The sequence below is a fragment of the Stegodyphus dumicola genome, chromosome 9 (assembly GCF_044657685.1).
Source record: "Stegodyphus dumicola isolate Sdum_Otavi_A_Nest chromosome 9, ASM4465768v1".
NCBI lineage: Eukaryota > Metazoa > Arthropoda > Arachnida > Araneae > Eresidae > Stegodyphus > Stegodyphus dumicola.
This window is the reverse complement of record NC_140776.1, coordinates 23,405,226-23,424,902: the sequence shown is the minus strand read 5'-3', so window position 1 is coordinate 23,424,902 and position 19,677 is coordinate 23,405,226. Positions and strand designations below refer to the sequence as shown.

The window sequence follows — 19,677 nt, the reverse complement described above, 5'->3', positions numbered from 1 at the left end:
TTTTCTGATATTTTAATTTATTACTCACAACCTTCACAAACTGAGGGTTAAAATAAAGTTACATTTTCACTTGCTCCGTTTTTACATGTTATATATATGCTTATGTTACCACAATTAATTTAAGCTACACACAATAAATCACATCATATTTTTAAGGTAACCTTGGTAAGGGTGAGGGTTTGATTAAAGTGCGAGTTAGTTATGAATATCCCGCAATTTTTAGAATATTTACTTGCGTTCTAAGAAATATTTTTAAAATTAGTTAACTACAAGGAAGAGTCGCCATGTAAAGGTTCACTGCTTTATTATAGAAGAAAACAGTTTTCAGACATTTTAAAATAGTTTTATTGCCTCGGAAGGAAGACAGAAGAAGCCTTAGTTGTCGCTGCTACATTTATGAAGATCATTCCCAAATTTCTCAAAAGCAAGTGCTTTCATTATTATCTTTTGTGTTCTTTAAACCTAATAAGAGGAAAAAAAACGTGAGTTAGAGATCAAAATATATTTACTATATAGCTCTAACTATAAAATAATTACAATTTATCTAGAGGTTTACAATTACATTTTTGATACTGCCTAGACAGTTACAATTCATGTACTTAGGTAGTATCAGAGAGATTAAAATACTATTTTATTCCAACAATAAATAAATAATTAATTTAACTAACAAGTAATAGCCTGCAGACCTTAGTATCAAACGAAACTAAAGAAACGTTAGCTTTCTCAACGAATTTCGTTTTCTTTTATTATTAACTTCCTCACATCTGAGAGCAAAATACGTTTGAAGCGCTGCATAATTTCAAAAATAATTAATACCTTAAATAACAAATAATATTATACCTATCAACTTTAGTATCAGATAAAACTGAGAAACGCCTACTTTTTCAACGAATTTATTTGTGTTTTATTATGACATGCCTCATATCTGCAAAGCAAAATGCGTGATGAACAATCTTTCAGTCTTCTTGCCAGAGATTTGAAGCCTTTTAAAATCCATGCTTATTTGTCCAATAACACACTTGACGCTCTAGAAAAATAATAAACTCCCTTTATTTTGTCCTGCGCTAATTTAAACTATTGTTTCCAAACAATTAAACTTGTAAAAACTAAATAAATTTTTCTCTAAATTTGAAAAAAAAATTTAAATTAATTTAAATTATTTTTTTTACCAAACAATCTCCGAACATTGCATCAATAAGCAAGAAAATATAAAACAAATTATACTTTGAAATACTGTCTTTATAAAGAAATAAGAGCAGTTATGTTTTTTATTCTAATATGTAAAAATTAGCTTCTCTAAATTAAAAACGCCTTATATATTATAATAGACTAATTAATCTTCCTTAGACAATCAGACGGAAAAGAAGAATAAAAAATAATTTTCTCCTTTTTTTTAATTAATATAAAATTGTGTTTAATTTTGTACATCTTGTCAAATTTTGTAAAATCGGAAATACAAATTCAATCTATTAAGTTTTTCCATTAAGTTTAGAACTGTGCTTGATTTCTATGAGAATCACAATTCTGAATCCAATATTTTATTGATGTAAGGTTGCAAAGGGAATCAAAACATTAAGTACTCTCTTGGGAAATCTTAAAATCTATTTTATGGAATACAAAATTTTTGAAAAAGGCACAAACATATGCTTCATTCTTGATGAAGAATTTGATCATACTTCTGTCAGTCTCTATGGTTCTATCAATCTCTTTTATTCTTCAGTGCTAAATATACAAAATAACGACTTCTGCAAAGATTTTGAACTCATTAAAACCAATTATAAACTAAGAGTTTTGATAGAATTTAAGTCTACTGAAATTTATTTGAGAGAAGTATTTGTCAAAGTAAACAATTAGTTATACTGGATTATTTTGAAAGTAATTTAGCTTATAATATTGACGACTGGACTTCAGATTATTTTTCCAACGAAACAAATAAACGGTAAGGAAAATTAACTTTTTCCAGCTGTGCTCTTTCTTCATTCTCATCTTTTGTTCTAAATGTAGCCAAAGTATCTAGGTTCACGCAGATGATTGCGGAGCACTGTTGTCTGGTGATTACTATTTTGTGCAAAGATCGCTTTGATATTTTATCGCTTTGACGAAGAATGTAATGCATCAACGATCTACATGCAAACGTGGACATTTTTTTCTTTTTTCTCGGGTATTATTCTTTGGAGCTGTACATACTAATTCTGTTAACTAATTTTTTATTTTAAACCATTTCATATTTGTTCATTTAAGGAACCTCAGTTCACGAACTGAATTAGATTCTGAAATGTTCGTAAACCAAAACAAATTTCTCCATAAGGATTAATGTAAAATGGATTAATTAGTTCCTGGATCACAGGATAATAAAATTTTACAGCAGTACTTTGTGCACAAGATTTTTATAATCCAAACCATTGCCGAACATAAATGGGCATAATCGAAAGTGTTCCTAACCAAAAATGAAAATCATTGAATACCCTATAAAAAAGGTAAATATGATATTAAACTGATAACATACATGAAAACTTAAAAGGGTATGACAAAAGTGGAATATGATGACGAAGATGTTATTATTTAGATGCGAATTCCCTTCCATAAAAATCCACCTTTAAGGCACATCCCCTTTTATCTTTTCATTGACTTAAGCGTTGTTCAACGCCAGTTGAGACCTAATGGGCCTCTGTTTCACTCAATACTTGTCCAATATGATTTGTTGTTACCTGCGTTTTAAAATATTTTTATCATGAGACATGACATTGTCGTTGAAAATGTTTATACAGTAGTTTCTTCTTTCTCTCCTTCAGCCCACCAGCGTCCGAGCGGTAAAGTCGCTGAACACTGGTAGTTCGGTCTAAGGTTCGAATCCCGCGAACAGGCTGGCTGCATGGGTGTTTTCGTGGTTTTCCCCATGTGTAACGTGTATACGAGCCAGTTTCCCTTAGAAAGTCCTCCACGAAGGCATCTCTTCCCTTAGGCAGATAGCCTTCTAGGCTTTGCCGTAATTAAATAACCTAACCTAACCTTTCTTTCCTTCAGAAGATCATTGACAATTACCTTTTCTTCCTGCTTCTGAAATTGCAGTTCTTTCTTGTTGAACTCATTTAATGGTCATCTAGTAACTTCTCCACGTCCCCTTTGTAGCCCATTGTTATGCTTAGGGACACAGTAACGTAGATAACAAGAAACCTCCTAAGAATCAAAGCCCTCAGAACCTCTAACTGCAACCCAATCCTTTAAGCCGAAATTGTGATCTTGCAAGTTAGTTGCTACCAGGCTTTAGAAAAGGGATCTAATCATTTGAAAACATTAAACTGTTGTTTCCAAAAAAATCCTTAAATGTTAATTATGTGGCGTAACTTACCTCAAAACACTTTTGAAAATCTTATGTTGATGACCTTATTATTCGTAACTCGGGATACGTTTCCTCCTACAAGTTTTTTGTTGAGATTATTTGTTAGCGAATCGATTTTTTCTAAGGCTTTCTTGATCCAAGATTCCATTGTACTCCTTAAATAACTCACAAGAACTATTTGTCCGTTACACCACATTTGTGAGTTCATGCAGAAAAATTAATATCATAAAGTATACTGAACCTTTCTCTTTTTTTTCTTTACTTACTAAAATCAGAGACATAAAACCTTGGATTTTGAGAGTTAATAAAGTAGATTTATCACATAAACATCGGTACATTTAGTGCTAAATGGTTGGCAAATTGTTAAATTAAAAAAAATTATAAAAGGTATAAGGTATTTCTCCCATCTTCTTAGCATGCCTTCGTGGTGTAGTGGTCAGCACGCTCGACGCGAATTCGAGAGGTCCGTGGTTGAGTCCCGGCGAGGGCATTGCTCATTTTTCATCTTTCCGACCTCGAATTAACCTAACAGTCTCTACAGTGGTGCCCGATCTAAAAGCTGGCGAATGATGGTTCTTCACCACCAAGATTTGGCGATTCGGTCCCCTAAACCTCAGTCGCGCTTTAAAAGGGGAATATACTCGTATAAGGTATTTCTCCCGCCTTCTTAGCATGCCTTCGTGGTGTAGTGGTCAGCACGCTCGACGCGAATTCGAGAGGTCCGTGGTTGAGTCCCGGTAAGAGTATTGCTCATTTTTAATCTTTCGTGCTTCGAATTAACCTAATAGTCTCTACGAAGGATGCGATTCGGTAAATCGAACGTATAAAAAGGAAATTCGCAATTTTAATATCAAATCCTAATAAAAAATAAAATTGCATTTTTGGGCTAAAAATTTATATCTTAAATTAGAAATTGATCTACATGTATTATCTTTCTCCTATATGAAAACTGTTCAAGATTTTCAAAAGAAATCTGAGCAGCGGTTGAATGAATTACGTAAGATCGGAATACATTTGTCTTGTTGTATTTGTATGAATAGTTTGATCACAAAATGGTGCAAATAGTCCATACGTTACAAATCTCCTATATTGAATTTATTCCTGTTTCCTACCGGTTAAGTTCTGGATAATGCATTACATCTTGCAGTATTGCTATTTTCTGTTCGTTCGTATATGGAAGTTTATGGCGCGCCATTTTTACAGCACATTTACAGCTGAAGAAATTCCGTTCAAATTCTAAAATGGGAAGGATTATAAGTGGAAATTGAAAACATTTATCTAAACTGCAGCTATGATAGGTTTTTCATGATTACCATCTTTTTAACACAAGTATTTATTTATTTCTTTTGAAGAAGGACTTTTTATAGCTTGTACATGTGAGGTAAATCAATGGATGATAAATCGCTTGACTATTGACATTCGTGTTTACATTGTACCAAATTGCTAATGATTGTTTTACATTAAAGAACCCGAAATCTGTGATTACAGCAATTGAAACTCTACTTCAACGCTCTAATACAAACAATGTATATGACACAAACATACAAAAGTTTTATATTGCAGTACAATGCAAAACATACAAAAGTTCTGTATTAGAAACCAAAACATGCAAATGTGCCAGTACAAAAATCACATCCTCTCGAAACCCAAAAATGGAAATATTGAAAATTCTACCTGAAAAGTTTAAGTCTTAAGTAAATTAGAGAAAAGAAACAATTTTTGGCAATAACAAATATTAATAGCTTCGAACCCAGATGGTTAACATACTTTAGAAGTAACCTTTTTATAAACCAAATCAAGCGACCATACCGAGTCAACCTAGTCAAGCGACATGAATCATTCCTAATTAATTTATGCTTTCTAATATCGAAAATTAATGCATTCATTAATTCTTGCCAAAAGAGATCATTGGTGCATAAAAAGGTGGTTAAACCAGAAATTTTATTGAATATCTTAAGTTTATCTATTTAATTATGCGAAATTTAATTTTCAAATGCTAAATACTTAAGATTAGGTGAGTGCAAAATTCTACCTATTTCTGAAAATACAAATTATGCTTATAATGCTGCAATGACTGGAATTTTTTTGCGATTAAAATGTGCAGGCCTACAGTATATAAATACAGTACGTTTTTAAGCGTAAGTCATTTGTAAAAATTTAAACGGTTTTAAATATTGAAAAGTATATCAGTCACTGTTTCTTGTACGAGTTTGATAGATGTCTTAGCATGCCAGAACATGGTTGCAGTTGACCATATGTCATCGCTGGTTTCAGAAATTCAAGTCTGGGGACTGAAACTGTAAAGGCCCGTTCCCACTGGGGTTTATCTAAGCTAACGGAGACAACTGACATAGCCGACCCATCTCCAAAACCAATTTTTTCTCCACAGAGCAGCCAGTTGAAAAATCTTAGCTGCAGGCATAGCGGAGCTAGTCGACACATGGAACTGACTCCGTTAGCTGAGATAAACCCCAGTGGGAACGGAGCTTTAAAGATCAACTACGCACCGGTCGTCCAATAATGGTTTCTGAGCAGATTCTGGACATTGACATATCTAATTGTCCCATATTCAACTACTGAGGATTTAGTGGAAATGCTATCTGTATAATGGACAACGGTTGATAGAAGGTGCATGCATTTGAGTTTATCAGAGAACTAGATCAGTGGGTATCGTATCAGGTTTCTAAAAAGGGCCGTTGCCACTGGGGTTTATCTGAGCTAACGGATTCAGTTCCATGTGTCGACTAGCTCCGCCATGCCTGCAGTTCAGATTTTTCAACTTGCAGCCCTATGGGAAAAGACTGGTTTTGGAGATGGGTCGGCTATGTCAGTTGTCTCCGTTAGCGCAAATAAACTCCAGTGGGAACGGGCCTTAAAACGCAACGACAAATGAGAACTGGTTCTTTTATTTCTTTCGCTTTTTGTTCCCAAAAGGAACCATTTATGGAACAAAGTGTAACGAGTAATAAGAAATGGGTATTCTATTTAATTTACTCCAAACATCAAAGAACTGTATGTGGTGTAGAAAAGCATAGTCCACTTAAAAAGAACTGTACCCTCAGAAAGGTTAGGTTATGATGAAATATGATACACTGGGAATTGTTGCGACTAACCAAACCATTAATGCTGGAATGAAGAGTCAGTAATTGGACAGACTGAAGCAAAACTTAATACTTAAGAGGCCAGTGGTTGCAAATCACAAAGTAGTTATTTTTCAGCACACGTATTAGAGACACTGCAACCATAAAACTAGATAAAAAGTTTATATTTCATTTTATGTTTAAATTAATTTTTAAATTAAATATTTATCAATTTGCGCAAAACGATATCGGAATTATTCTTATAAGCTTGTAGTAAAAATAAACTAAATTTACTACTTGTAATAGAAATAAACTAAATGTTAGATTTACAGTCAAATTAAACTATTAGTATTAGAGTTCTAAAATTGGTACAATAATTTTTTACCCCAAAATGACGCTATCCCGAATAGGCTAGGCCTCGAAACGGGATTTTTCGTCGTCCACTATATCTGAATTCTATCGGATTTTATTTTATTTTATGTTTCTATTTTAAATTGATCATTTTCAGGAGCTTTACATTCAAATAAAAAAATATCCTGAGATTATTTTATTACCTTTAAATTTTTCAAATATATATTTATAGAAACTTAATAGTTACTAGATTTTCAAGTTCACATAATACATGAGATATAGTATTTATTTCCATGAGCATTCTCTAAAATATATTCTTTTCTTAACCTGTAAAAGATATCAGTATTTTACGTAATTTTTAAGCACCCAGTTACTTTAATTTTTCATAAAATGTAGTTTTCTGATAATTGCCTGATTCTGCTAACTTTCTGATATATGGATAATACTTCAAGGTCTTCAGCAGTACTAACAGTAACAGCTTAGTACCATTTCTTTTCTAATTCCTTCAATTAAATACCTAATAATATTTTTAAAAAATATCTGAAAGAGTTCAGATTTCAGCGATCTCCCATAAGAATATGTTAAGGTTTTTTACGCTCTCGATGAGCTCATACTCTATCAGTCTGCTTTTGCACTCACTTCTACTAGCTTTGCTTTTTAGCATCATTTTTCTCGTACATAGCTGTATACAATTCAATAGCAAAATTATAAAAATTCGTTCAAATGGATACGAGAGTCGTCAAAATGATTATTTTTGTTGAAATATGATGTCCAAAATTTTTCGATATCACAATACTTCCTTTCATTTGTACAAGGAAATAAAAAAGAAAGTTTTCATTTTCGACCAGAACGATTAATTTTCTTTAAGAACACTTCACTTTCTTCCACAGTATGAACGAAAGTTTTCCTAGTCCCTTAAAATTTACATTAAAAATAGAATTATTTATTATGCAACTCATTCTTTATTTAAAATCGATATCCATGATCAGTAGTTCATTTACATCATCACTAGGAAAGGAAATCACTCAGAACGGAATTCTTCATCTCTTAACTTAAAATGGAAGCCCAAATATTATATGTTTCCGACAGTTTTTCAAAAATAAATCATTGAAAAACCTAATTAAATATAAAAGAATAAAAATATGTGATACAAATTAAAAGAAAAGATGAATGAATAAAGTTTTAATTATAAAAAAAGAAAGAAAAAATATGAAGGCTTTCAGATTTTGTATTACTCTCATAGGAGCGTTTTTCTCCTTTACACATGCATACACCTTTCCTCAGCATTTAGACTAACGCACCTGTAGGCTAAAATATCTAAAAACAGCATATCTTTAGAGTTTCCGATAGACAGTCTCGCGCGCTGACGATAAAAATATTTTATTCGGTACAGTGTGTTACCACTGCTCGCTTTGCAGTCGTTCAGTTTCTTAAATAAAAATTTGTTAATGATTAAAAAATAAGAAACAGATAATAAAACAAAATCAAAATTCAAGATTTGGTGTTCTAGATGGGCATATTCGGGTGGACGACTACGTTATTCAGAATTTGATAGCTGTAAGTGGCGTTATGTTTTCGCAGTGCGAGAAATATACCATACCATCATGAAGATTCTTCATTATTTGAGTTCTTTAAATTTAATACGAGGCGATAATATTTGGTGGTAACAATTTGAAGAGTTATACAGCAGTTTATAGTTATTCGACGCAAAATGTTGTTTCCAGACTAACAGCTCTTCTGGGTTAACGCCCATTGGGGTTGAAGATTTTAAAAGCAACATATCTTTAGAATGTCCGACAAACAGACAGTCTCGCACGCTAGAGGTAAAAATACTTCATTCCATACAGTGCTGCATTGCTCGCTTTCAAATCATTCTATCAATATGAAATAGATAAAAATTAATTAACGATTTAGAAAATATGAAATATGATATTGAAAATTAAAAAATCGGGCAACGTTATCCTCCACAAGAACATGTGCACCTGGCACATGTTCGTGTGGAGGACAATGTTATTAAAAATTTAATTTATTGTCTTTTTAAAAACGATCCGTTAAATTTCTGTCTTTAAAATACTATAGATATCGTCTTTTTTTCACAATGCGAAGAATTTGCATACATACATGCAGATTCTTCATTAATTTCTTTAAAGATAATACAGGGCGAGAATATTTGATGGCAACAATTTGAAAAGTGATTCTCCCTTCATAGTGGACGATGCAAATTTAATAAATAATCTAATAGCCCATTAGCCCATTCGGGTTAAAAATTTTTTGAAATATAATTATTAATTTACACAATACACACATCACGTACCTTAAATGATACTTACTTTACCGAGTTCCTAGCGTCTCATCTAATGATCCGCACTTCCCTACACTTTTCATTTGAGGCATAGCTTCAATTATAGCCAGCATTGTCGATATCAAAATCAAACCAAAGAATAAACAATGCTGCAAAAATTCCATTTCTTAAACTATCTTCTCGAATTCGAAAGCAAACTCGATTACAGAATTTCCACAAGCACTGTGAGTTCAATTTATAGAAAGAATTTTGGAAAAGAAATGCATGATGTCATGGTATGATGAAGCAAGATAATATAATCGAAATGAGCAATCAAAATAAGAAACTATTGCTGAAGAGTTTGCTATTTATTCAGGTTTTAGCTTACTTTTATTGGGTAAATGGATCATAAGTATATATTTTATTTATTCAGATAGAACTTTCGCTAAGTTGAATTAGGAATTTGAGTTCCAATTTCATGACGAATATGTTTTGAACGTTAGATAAGTTATTGATGATAACTTCTAAATTTGTTTCGTTATTCTTGTATTATTACCGAAAGGTATTTCCTTTTAAAAACTTTCATAAAATATTTTATAACAAACATATCTAAACATATAAAATCTGAAAGGTTTCCGATTTTATTTTAAGCCCAAAGGGGCATTTTTTAACGTTTTGTGTGTTATCTTATTTAAAATATCATCTTCTTGGCACTTAAACCATAAAATTCCATTCAATAGCAATATCACAAAAAAAAAGAAACCTAACGCATAAAATACTCGTGCTTATAGATGTACGCGATGTTAATGTTATAGGGCTCTAATATTTGATGGCAACAATTTGAAAAGTGGAACGCCGTTTATAATGAACCAACGCAAAATGCCAAAACGCAATTAATAGTCCTTATGAGCTAACACTCGTTTGGGCTAAAAAATCTTCAATATGAAGCTTATGAGAAAGAAATTGTATGTACAGGTCACATATTCAAAAACAATAAACATTCCAAAAAAAAAAAAGAAAGGAAAGGAAAGAAGAAGAAGATATATCATAATTGTAAAGCTAGAACATCAAAATGTTTCAATTACTAAATTCACAAACATTTTTTGAAGAAAATATGAAAAACCAGTAATTTTCAACTGCTTCGTCGACAACCTATAATTTTCTATCAAGTGGAAGAGGTTTACATATTTTTCTTGTCTGAGATGTTCATAAATAAACTTTCTTCAAAACGTACGTCATTTTAAATTCTTACTTTAGATAAAGAAGTAAATAAATTTTGTTTATTGCACATAATAAGGGAATGAAAGAGAAGAGGAATGATGATTTCGTAATCCTGATAAATTGCATTTCAAAATTATGCCCTTTAATTCAATTTAAATCATTATTCTGAGGAAAGCATATTATTGTTAATTTTTTTTAAACTAAGTTAGATTTGCCGCCTAGTTTATAAATAATCTAAATAAGACAAATAATTCCTAGCATAATCTACTAAGTTTACGAAATTATTTTTTCTATACCTGAAAAACTTTCTAAAAGATAAGCGTCAAATTTTAATGTTACGTATGTGATGTTAGCATTTATCGTTTTATTACCTAGACTTTAGATTTCGACATGGACTGTAATAATCAAACAACATATATCTTAAACATATTTACTGATTATGAATCTAAACATTTTCTTAAAATGTCTCATAAAATTTATGGGGAGTAATCATATTTCTAAGACATAACTTTTTAAAATTTCCTCATTCTGCCTTAAAGGGTTGATAAGAATTTTCAACTTTTAATTTATTTTAAATTCTTGCAGTATTTTTGATTAGCTAGTACGCGAAATATAACCAGTATTAAAAATATTTTTGCCCTGAAGAGAAATTCAGTACATTATTTGATAAAAACTACCAATTTTAAATTAAATTTTGCAACTATTAACAAAAGTATACATAAAAAAACTCTTATATTGAATGCATTTTTCTTCCCGTTTTTAGGTTTATAAGCTAGGTTAGATTTTGCACAAGAAAATTTATTAACAGAAACAAAAATTGTTACAACTAAAGATGAGAATTTGATTGAAATAACGCTTTTTACTTCTTTGTACGAATTAAAAGAAGTATTGTAATCTCGAATAATTTCGGATATCATATTTCAAAGAAAATATCAATTTCAACAGCTCTCGAAACCATTTAATCGATGCTTTTGCATGACATCTGTACTTACGGGCGGAAAAAAAGCACTGTTTTTGCCCAAAAGAATTGTAAATTGAATTTAAAATTGATTGAGATTTTTTCTTCCCGTCCGTACGTACGTAGGTACGTATCTCGCATAACTCAAGAATGACTAGCTGCAGACCAGTGCAATTTTGTATATGGGGCACAGAAATCCTTCTGCACCAATCGTATATATATATATTTATTCCCAACTCTATTACCCGGCTCTGAGCTTAGTTTTTACTTCCTTGTCCGAAGTAAAGGAAGTATTGTAATCGCGAAAATTTTCGGGTATCAAATTTTAACGAAAATGTGCATTTTGACCGCTATAGAATGCAATTTAACGATATTTTGGTGTGACATTTGTACGTAAGAACAGAATGCAAAATATTTTAAAATGGATTCAGAAGACAAATTTTCTTGACGTCTGTACGCACGTACATACATACGCATATACGTAAATACGTATGTATGTATATCTAGTATAACTCAAAGACGAGTAGCCTCAAAACTTTGTATATAGGACTGCTATAACATGTACTTGTGCACCTCCCTTTTTGGTTGCAATCGGCCGCCCCAAAAGTACTGCTTAACATCACTTAATTTGGCATGCTGCTCCACTCTCCAAATACAACTATTGTTGGTAAATTAAAACTTACCATTCACTTGACTTTTTAGTATTATTTATGAATTTTTTATAAACAGTATCTAGTTTCTTTTTGATTTATATGCATAATTCGCGTCGGGGAAGTTATTTGTAGGAAGAAGTTACTAAATTACTTTGGTTTTCTAAAAAATTTGGTTTTCTACTCTTAATTGACTTTAATTTTAATTCTTGTATTTACTTGCTTATTTATCAAAATTCCACTTGTTTAAATTTCTTTTTAGTAATTCACAACATTTGGTTTTACTTTTGGTTTTGAATTTTCCTTTTACCCTTGCCTACATGGATGAGGAAACACTAATTGAAGAGTTAGGTTTGGAGGCAACTTCCCCTTGATAAGTCCGTCTCCTGCCTGCTCAACAATTATTTTTATAAATTTTTAGGATTACAAAATTTATTGGAGTTATATATTTATTCATAGATTTTGATACTTGCACTTGATTTACATATGCTCTCAGAATCTAAATGATATTGTAGATTAATTCACAGCAATAATTAATCATTTATTTGTAATTCAATTTCATTTTAAATTTAATTAACTGTAAATTTGCTTTTTACGAATAAAGAAATATATACATATATGTATATTCACTCTGCCACTCGGCTCCGCGAGGTCAGTGTTTTGTATTCTTATATGCTGGTAAATTGTCCAATTTTTTTTTCTTTTTTTTTTCTTTCAAAAGGATTGAATTATGTTGCTTTTATCTTCTTCTTAAGGTTTTATGCCTTTAGTTAATCTGCATGCAGTAGTTATAGAATTATCAACAATTTGAAAGTTGTTTAAGTGCGGCTAAGCCCAATTTTTTTACCACATCAGCCATATTTGTTTACATTTGGAATTTAGCAGAATATTGATTTAAGTCAATTTCTGCACCTTCAGTGTCCTTTTGCCGAGTGAGACCAAAAGCAAACTTTTGATTTTGTGCACCGAAACATCTGCCTTCTTGTCTGCTGGCCCTATTGCTTGCTTGTGCATGGAAAATTTTGTAAAAATTGTTTTTTAATTGTTTTAACTGTATTTGGCGTTTTATGTTTTTATATATTTTTGAATTTTAAATGAAGCTATTTTGATGTTTTATGTATTTTTGCCTTGCCGCGAAGTGAGAACTGAGGTAATTGAATGAGAAATCTATCTCTAATGAATTTCAGGGAAATAAGTTTAAATGAAATACCTCAAACAATGTGTATAATTTAACAGTCCATACGATGAAGGCATGCGGTACCCGCATCAGATTCCTTCTTACTGCAGAAATGCAGCTCCTTAGAATATTTCTGTTCATTTAGAATAAGTCTGGATTTAATGTAAATAGATATGCCCGTCATAATTTGCTTTCGAAAGTCTAAAAATGTTTTCATTTCTTCGGCATTGAACAGCATGTATCAAAATTGATTTTTCATCATTGTTTCAACGTTTACTGCAACTAATGTTGAAATTAAATACCCGTTTCCATTATGGAAAAACTCAGATCGCAATAAAACAAAGTTTTACGCCAGGTAATCATTTTTATTTTCCCAACTACATCCATAAAAAGAAACTCAATGCCGATATATAGAATGTATCCCCACCTATGTATACAAAGGGACACAATACAACACATAATATACCATTAAATTTTCTATTTTTTGGAATAGAATAAGTTCAATAAAATATTTCTTTCTAAATATTGGACAAGAAAAGTAATTTCAGGAAGCGTAAAATCAGTATAGTTTTGCCAGTCTATTGATCCAAAAGAATCTTTATGCTTTCTCAGAAGCAGCAAATAAAATTTAAGCCAAGCAATTTAACATGAACTGGAAAATGTTTTTGTTGGAACAAATAAAAACATATTTTTTAAACATTCACTAAAATAACTTGCTTATAATTATAATTAGTTTCATAATTAGTTCAATCATAGCTAGTTAGATAAACATAATTCGTAAAGTTAAAAACTTATCCTTTAAATTGCCTTACAAATATAAAGATAAAAATAAAGCAATATTTTAATTTAAGTATGCTGTTTAGCAAATATATGTAATGATATATAACAACGCATTAATTAACTTCAGTAACATATATCTAAAATGAAATTTAATTAAGAATGCAGTTATAAAACGCATTCATAACAATGATAAAGTTATTTTCAGCATTAATAATTTAAATATTAATCTTTACAAACCCATGATTATTGTTCATAAAAAAGGAGACTTTGAGGAATCTAAAAGAAAATTTTTTATTTCTTTTAGATTGAGATTAATAACATTTTAATCATTTAAAATATGTATATGCTAAATGTGCAGATGTGAACGCTTTATACATTTTGTCAAATGTTTTAAAAATGTATAAACAGTTCTGCCTGTCACCGAAATCAAAATTAGATGTAAGATTTTTTTTTTTTTTAAATTGTAATAGGCAAGAAATATATGAAGCTATTTTGTCTAATTTTATGTCAGGAACCGGTAAGAAAAATTGCGATACTCTGTTAGTTGCGTTAGTAGTGTGTGAAAGTTGCTTTAGGCTGGAAAGGGGAAAATGTTTGCATAGTAGAACTGGATTACAAATCTAACTAAAGCCCCGTCTACAAGAGAAGACATATCTCCAAACAAGTCTCCCTCGGAAACATGCCTCTGATAGCATTTCATCTGTACAGGGAGGTTTTGCATAGAAATTGCTCTGAGCTACTAAGGCAATCAGAATAGTCAAAGCAGATGACGTAATTTGTATCCAATAGGTAACATCTATCGATCTCAGAACAAACACAATAATTTGCAAAGTTTTCAATGTCTTTATTTTTCAAAAATTATTCTTTGAATAAGTTGCAAAAATAATAATAGTTTTTTAGTCATGGCTGAGAAAAAACTGTTAGTCATTAACTTTTAAGTTAATGACTGTAGGGCTAATCACAACTGGTTAGATCGTTAAAACATAATTTTTTATTTTAAACAGAAAACATTCTTCAATTCTTCTAATAGGACTGTTCGACTCTGATTCTGATGGCATAAAGTAGACATCCGCGACAAACAGCTTAGTGAAATAAATAAATAAAATCATGCTGATGCTTGAAGGATTTGTACCCGAATGCACGTTTTGTACGATGTCTCATAAATCCTCTTTACATAACCCTAAATTCGAAAACAGCCATAACTTAGTTGTTTTTCTTTCCTTCGTTGAGTTTTATAGAACAGTTTCAATAACTCAGTTCTTAAGAGACTTTCGTCTGATTAAATAGAAGCATAGAATGCTTAAAGTAATCATTAAACAAAGAATATGCAAAAGAACTGTACTCATAGAATAATTTTAGTCTGCGTATGACTCTGTCCCATACAGTCAGCAAATATTGAAAATGTTTTTTTCTTTTATTCCTTATTACTGGAGAAAGAAATTCTCTAACTATGTAAATGTAATCAAGCTACATTTATATTACAAATTCGGTTCATTCCGTTAAAAAAAATGTTTGTTATATAGAATCGTCTTCTCAACTATGTTCTGGATTCAGGCTCTAAACTAATTACAGAGTTTTGAAATTAAAAAAGAATATTTTTGAAATAAATGCTCACTCTACAGCTACTATTTTCTATCGAAACTAAATTTATTCGGTAAACTTTAAATTTCCTGAATAGCAACTCCCACTTACTTAGAATCTCGCAGAAAAAGATATAACTCAATCATCGAAAACAAAGATATAACACAATAACGTAACTAACTTCGAATTCTGTAAAGCGCTTAATTAGCCATTAACTATAAACTGATTTTGTTAAATTTAAAATAAAAATTATATTCATATTTCTTGCAAGAGTTTATTATTAAAGACTTCATAAGAAAAGAAAAAAAAAAGATTATCCTATTTCTATTTCCCAGCGTAGTTAATTAGTTACAAGATGTACGTCAATTTTAACTAGTGTAAAAAATTATTATTCAAATCCTTTGAAGGCATTTATATAAAAACGTTATATTATTAATTATGAGAATTACAAAAAAAAAAAAAAAGAAAAAAAGAAAAACGTTTTCAATGCATTAATTGTTTCACTATTTATAAAATTTTCTGTGCTTTAGTTTTAACTAAACGAAAGTAAATTTTTGTTCTTTGAAAAGCATACTATTTCATGTATTGCAGCGAGTTTGCAAAACGAGGAATATAATCTGGTGGTGGAATATGGTGCGTTTCTTCAGAACAGAATATTAATTTATGTCTTTTCCTTCAAAGCTTATTTCTTTGCTTTAACCTTACATTGGTTTTTCTTTAATATTAATTTCTTTAATATTATATTGGTATTATATTTTGCATCGGTTTTTCTTAATTTGTCAATTATGTATACAGCATGTTTGACTTTTAAACATGAGATAATGTTTCTCAGTTGGCGTTATGAACGCAGTTAATTATCACGTAATATCTTACCTAGGTCGTTCGAATTTTCATAATACTTTTGCAACGTCGTGTGTTCTTTTCTATGATAAAACGTGCGTCACGTTGAAAGACTTTAGTGAATTATCACTAAGTCTTTTAAAGTACTACAAAATCAGGAGAAAGCTGTACAGAACCCTTTATTAACTTGAATAAAATTTGACAGTCGGCACCAACTCGGGCTTGCAGAAGCCAACACTTTTGGCTTAAATAAAAAAGTAACGGTTAAACTTAAATTTGATGAAGTTTAAGTATAGCTTCACGCTTTGACTATTTCGCAAACGGGTTCTGAACGAAGTCGGCGTCAACAAGTCCAATGACAAGAATAACTCAATACGGCAGAATTCTAACCGCTTTAAATAAGCTTACAACGTGGCCCTCAAACAGGAACAATACGCTCTGATTTTACCCTCCAAATCCTTCCTTTAAATACTTCTTTCTTTCTACCTAATCTGAATACCGCGTGTGCTGGAAATTTGCATTCTGACGGAATGAGGATTCATAGGAAAGGGACTTTAATTTCAAATGCCTGGTTAGAAAAATTAAATGGTATTTTACTCTTTACCTAATTCTTCTTTTATTAGTCCAAAGGGGAAATTAGCCCTGAAGAACTATTAATTCCTTTTTTGCATTTTGCGGCGAAAACTTTAAAAGGCTGTATCACTTTTCAAATAGTTGTCACCATCTATTATTGCCTTGTCTTATAAATAAAGAAATTAAATAATGAAGAGTCTGCATAAATGCATATATGTTTCTCGCATTGTGATAAAACAACGGTACCTAGAGCAATGAAAATTTAAATAACGTAATCTTCCATTGAATATAGGCATGTGGAAGCCTTAATTTGAATTTGAAATCTGTTTTATTATCGATTTCAGATTTTGTAACACTTTAACAAATTTTTGACTAAAAAAAAAAAAACTAAACGATTTCAAAGCGAATAATGGGAACACTGTACGGGAAAAAAGTACAACATTTTTGTTTCCAGCGCGCGAGATTCTGTATCGGAAATTCTAAAGATATGCTCATTTTAAAATTAATGTGCGATATTGCTGTTGAACTGAATTTTATAATTTTTTACAGTTTGATTACGTAGAACACGATACTTAATAAATACAGGTAACACATAAAACATTAAAAAAAACCCGCCTCTTTGGTCGTAATTTAAAATCTAAAATCTTTCAGATTTTTGGTCTTTTTTTCTTTTTCCAATTTAAATTCATTTAATAGTTTTGTTATTTTTATTTATTTTATTATTGAATAGCTAAAGGTATGTTAAAACAATAGTGTTCCTAAAGTAAACCACTTTGAAGATCAGTAATGGGAAATATTTAATGCATGTAATATTCAAATCATGTGCTTTTATATGTATTTGTTAACTTTTCAAAATTCTAAACTGAAACTTTATGTCAAGGGATGTAAACATTCAGTAAACGATTTAAGAAACGGACAATTCTTTTATACCAAGTTGTAAATATGGATTAAAATTTTGACCAATGGCATGAAAATAAATTGAATGACGACTTGCAAAATACATGACAGCTAAAAAAGTTTTTTTTTTTTTTTTTTTTTTTTTTTTTTTTTTTTTTTTGTTTTAAATTTTTTTTATGAAAATACAACGATAGAGTAAAATAAAAAAAAATAGTACTTCAGACTCCCAAAATAAAAATCAAAAGTCATTAGTGATGCTAAAACATTTTCCTCTACTTTTTCCAATTAACGTATGTATTAAATAATTGAAGAGAACTTTCATTCCCAAATTGTCTGTGTATAATCATCCGCTGCGTATCATGAGCAACCAGTTATTTTATCTACTCGAGCGCAAAAAAGTAGTTCGATTGTTTTTGTTTCAATGTTAAAGGGTATATGAAAACAATAGCTGTGTATAAGGTATTTCTTCGTTCAGCTGAAACATACGTTCCTCAGTTTGATGATCCTGTACCTTCACTGTAATTAGCCCAGTGAAATTTTAATGCAAAGGAGAAGGCCTAGCGCTTAGCATACCTAACTTCTTTTTTACTTCAAAATTAAGATTTAGATTACTAAAATACTCCTTCTTTATATCAATTTCAAATCTTCTCAGCAAATAATCAACTGTTTTTCTGTATTTTAAATAATTCAGAATATCTCGATTTTTATTAAGGCGGGCACTAGCCATTTATAGGCTTTCGCCACTCCTAAGGCCAGAAGTTGTGGCCATTTTATTTTATAGAAGCAAGTAACAGGAGGCTACCGTTACCTCCTACGAGTGCACAGGTGACAGGTGACGGAGGACACATGATGTCTAACAAAGTTAAGCAGGTATATGTCCCACGCCCTCCGCTATCTTGAACCAGCAGCTCCCGAGTCCCAGGACAACATAACAATAATAATAATAATAATTCTTAAATGTATGAAATATGATCCATCAATAAAATACATGAATACATTGGATACACTATAAAGTTACATGAATACATTAGTTATGTATTTGACAGCTTTATTACGATAAGACATACATTAGACCTGTTTATATTCATTATTTGGGGCTTGCGTTATTTGAGTACATACATGCATTGTTATAATAGATACATAATTATGTTATGAATACCGTTATACATTTAAATACTAGTTATATACTTGAATACTTGCTTGCAATAAAAACATTTGATTAGTTGATTACAATATCTTATATACATTAGTTATGAGTACTTAGTATGGTTTTTGAGACTTATATATACAATAATTCTTGGATACATAAAGTTCGTATGTATCGTAGTTTACATTGAATGCGTAAATTCACGTAAGCTTGAATATTTACATACCTCACTGCTTGATAACTTAATTAATTAATTATTTTTACTGCTACAATTCTGGCATTAGTGGCACTCGTTGGCACCGTCGCTGGTGGAGTAAAGCATATATTTGCTCGCAAAAACGCCACGGAAACGTTTCAGGAAGAAAATTGACATAGATCTTATTTAGTTCGGCCACAATATCCAGTCCTGATGACATTAGCAGGTTTATGATGTTGTAGATTCTCTGTCGTAGGCTGGAGTTCTCAATATAAACCGTCTGAATAGGTTGATATTGGTGGAAGGCCATTCTGATATGGAAATCTTTGAAGAAGTCTGCGATCTAGAAAACCTTTCACATAAATACGTATGAATGTGAGGTGCGGTGACTCCCCATCCTGTTGGTAGTATTAATCTTCATTTTAAAAAATTCCTAAAACTAAAAAGAGTCACACACGTCAGAGTTCATTTACGTGGTTTAATTGATTACTGAATTTGTGCCACGCTTATGTGACCATGAAATTAAAAAAAGCGTTGTTAGATATGTTTTTCATTGTCTTCTGTTCTGTTTCCCGACAAAACATTGTGGACCTGCACTTATATGC

The 19,677-nt window shown here is 30.9% G+C and overlaps 1 long non-coding RNA gene across 1 annotated transcript; it reads right to left on the bottom strand.

Annotated features, from left to right (window-relative positions):
• Positions 1-287: 287 nt before the first annotated feature.
• Positions 288-9,385, bottom strand: LOC118195593 (uncharacterized). Its single transcript, XR_004759293.2, has 2 exons — positions 9,102-9,385; positions 288-462 (listed from the first exon to the last, which is right to left on the bottom strand). It is a non-coding gene; the product is annotated as an uncharacterized LOC118195593 (long non-coding RNA).
• Between the last annotated feature and the right edge of the window lie 10,292 nt (positions 9,386-19,677).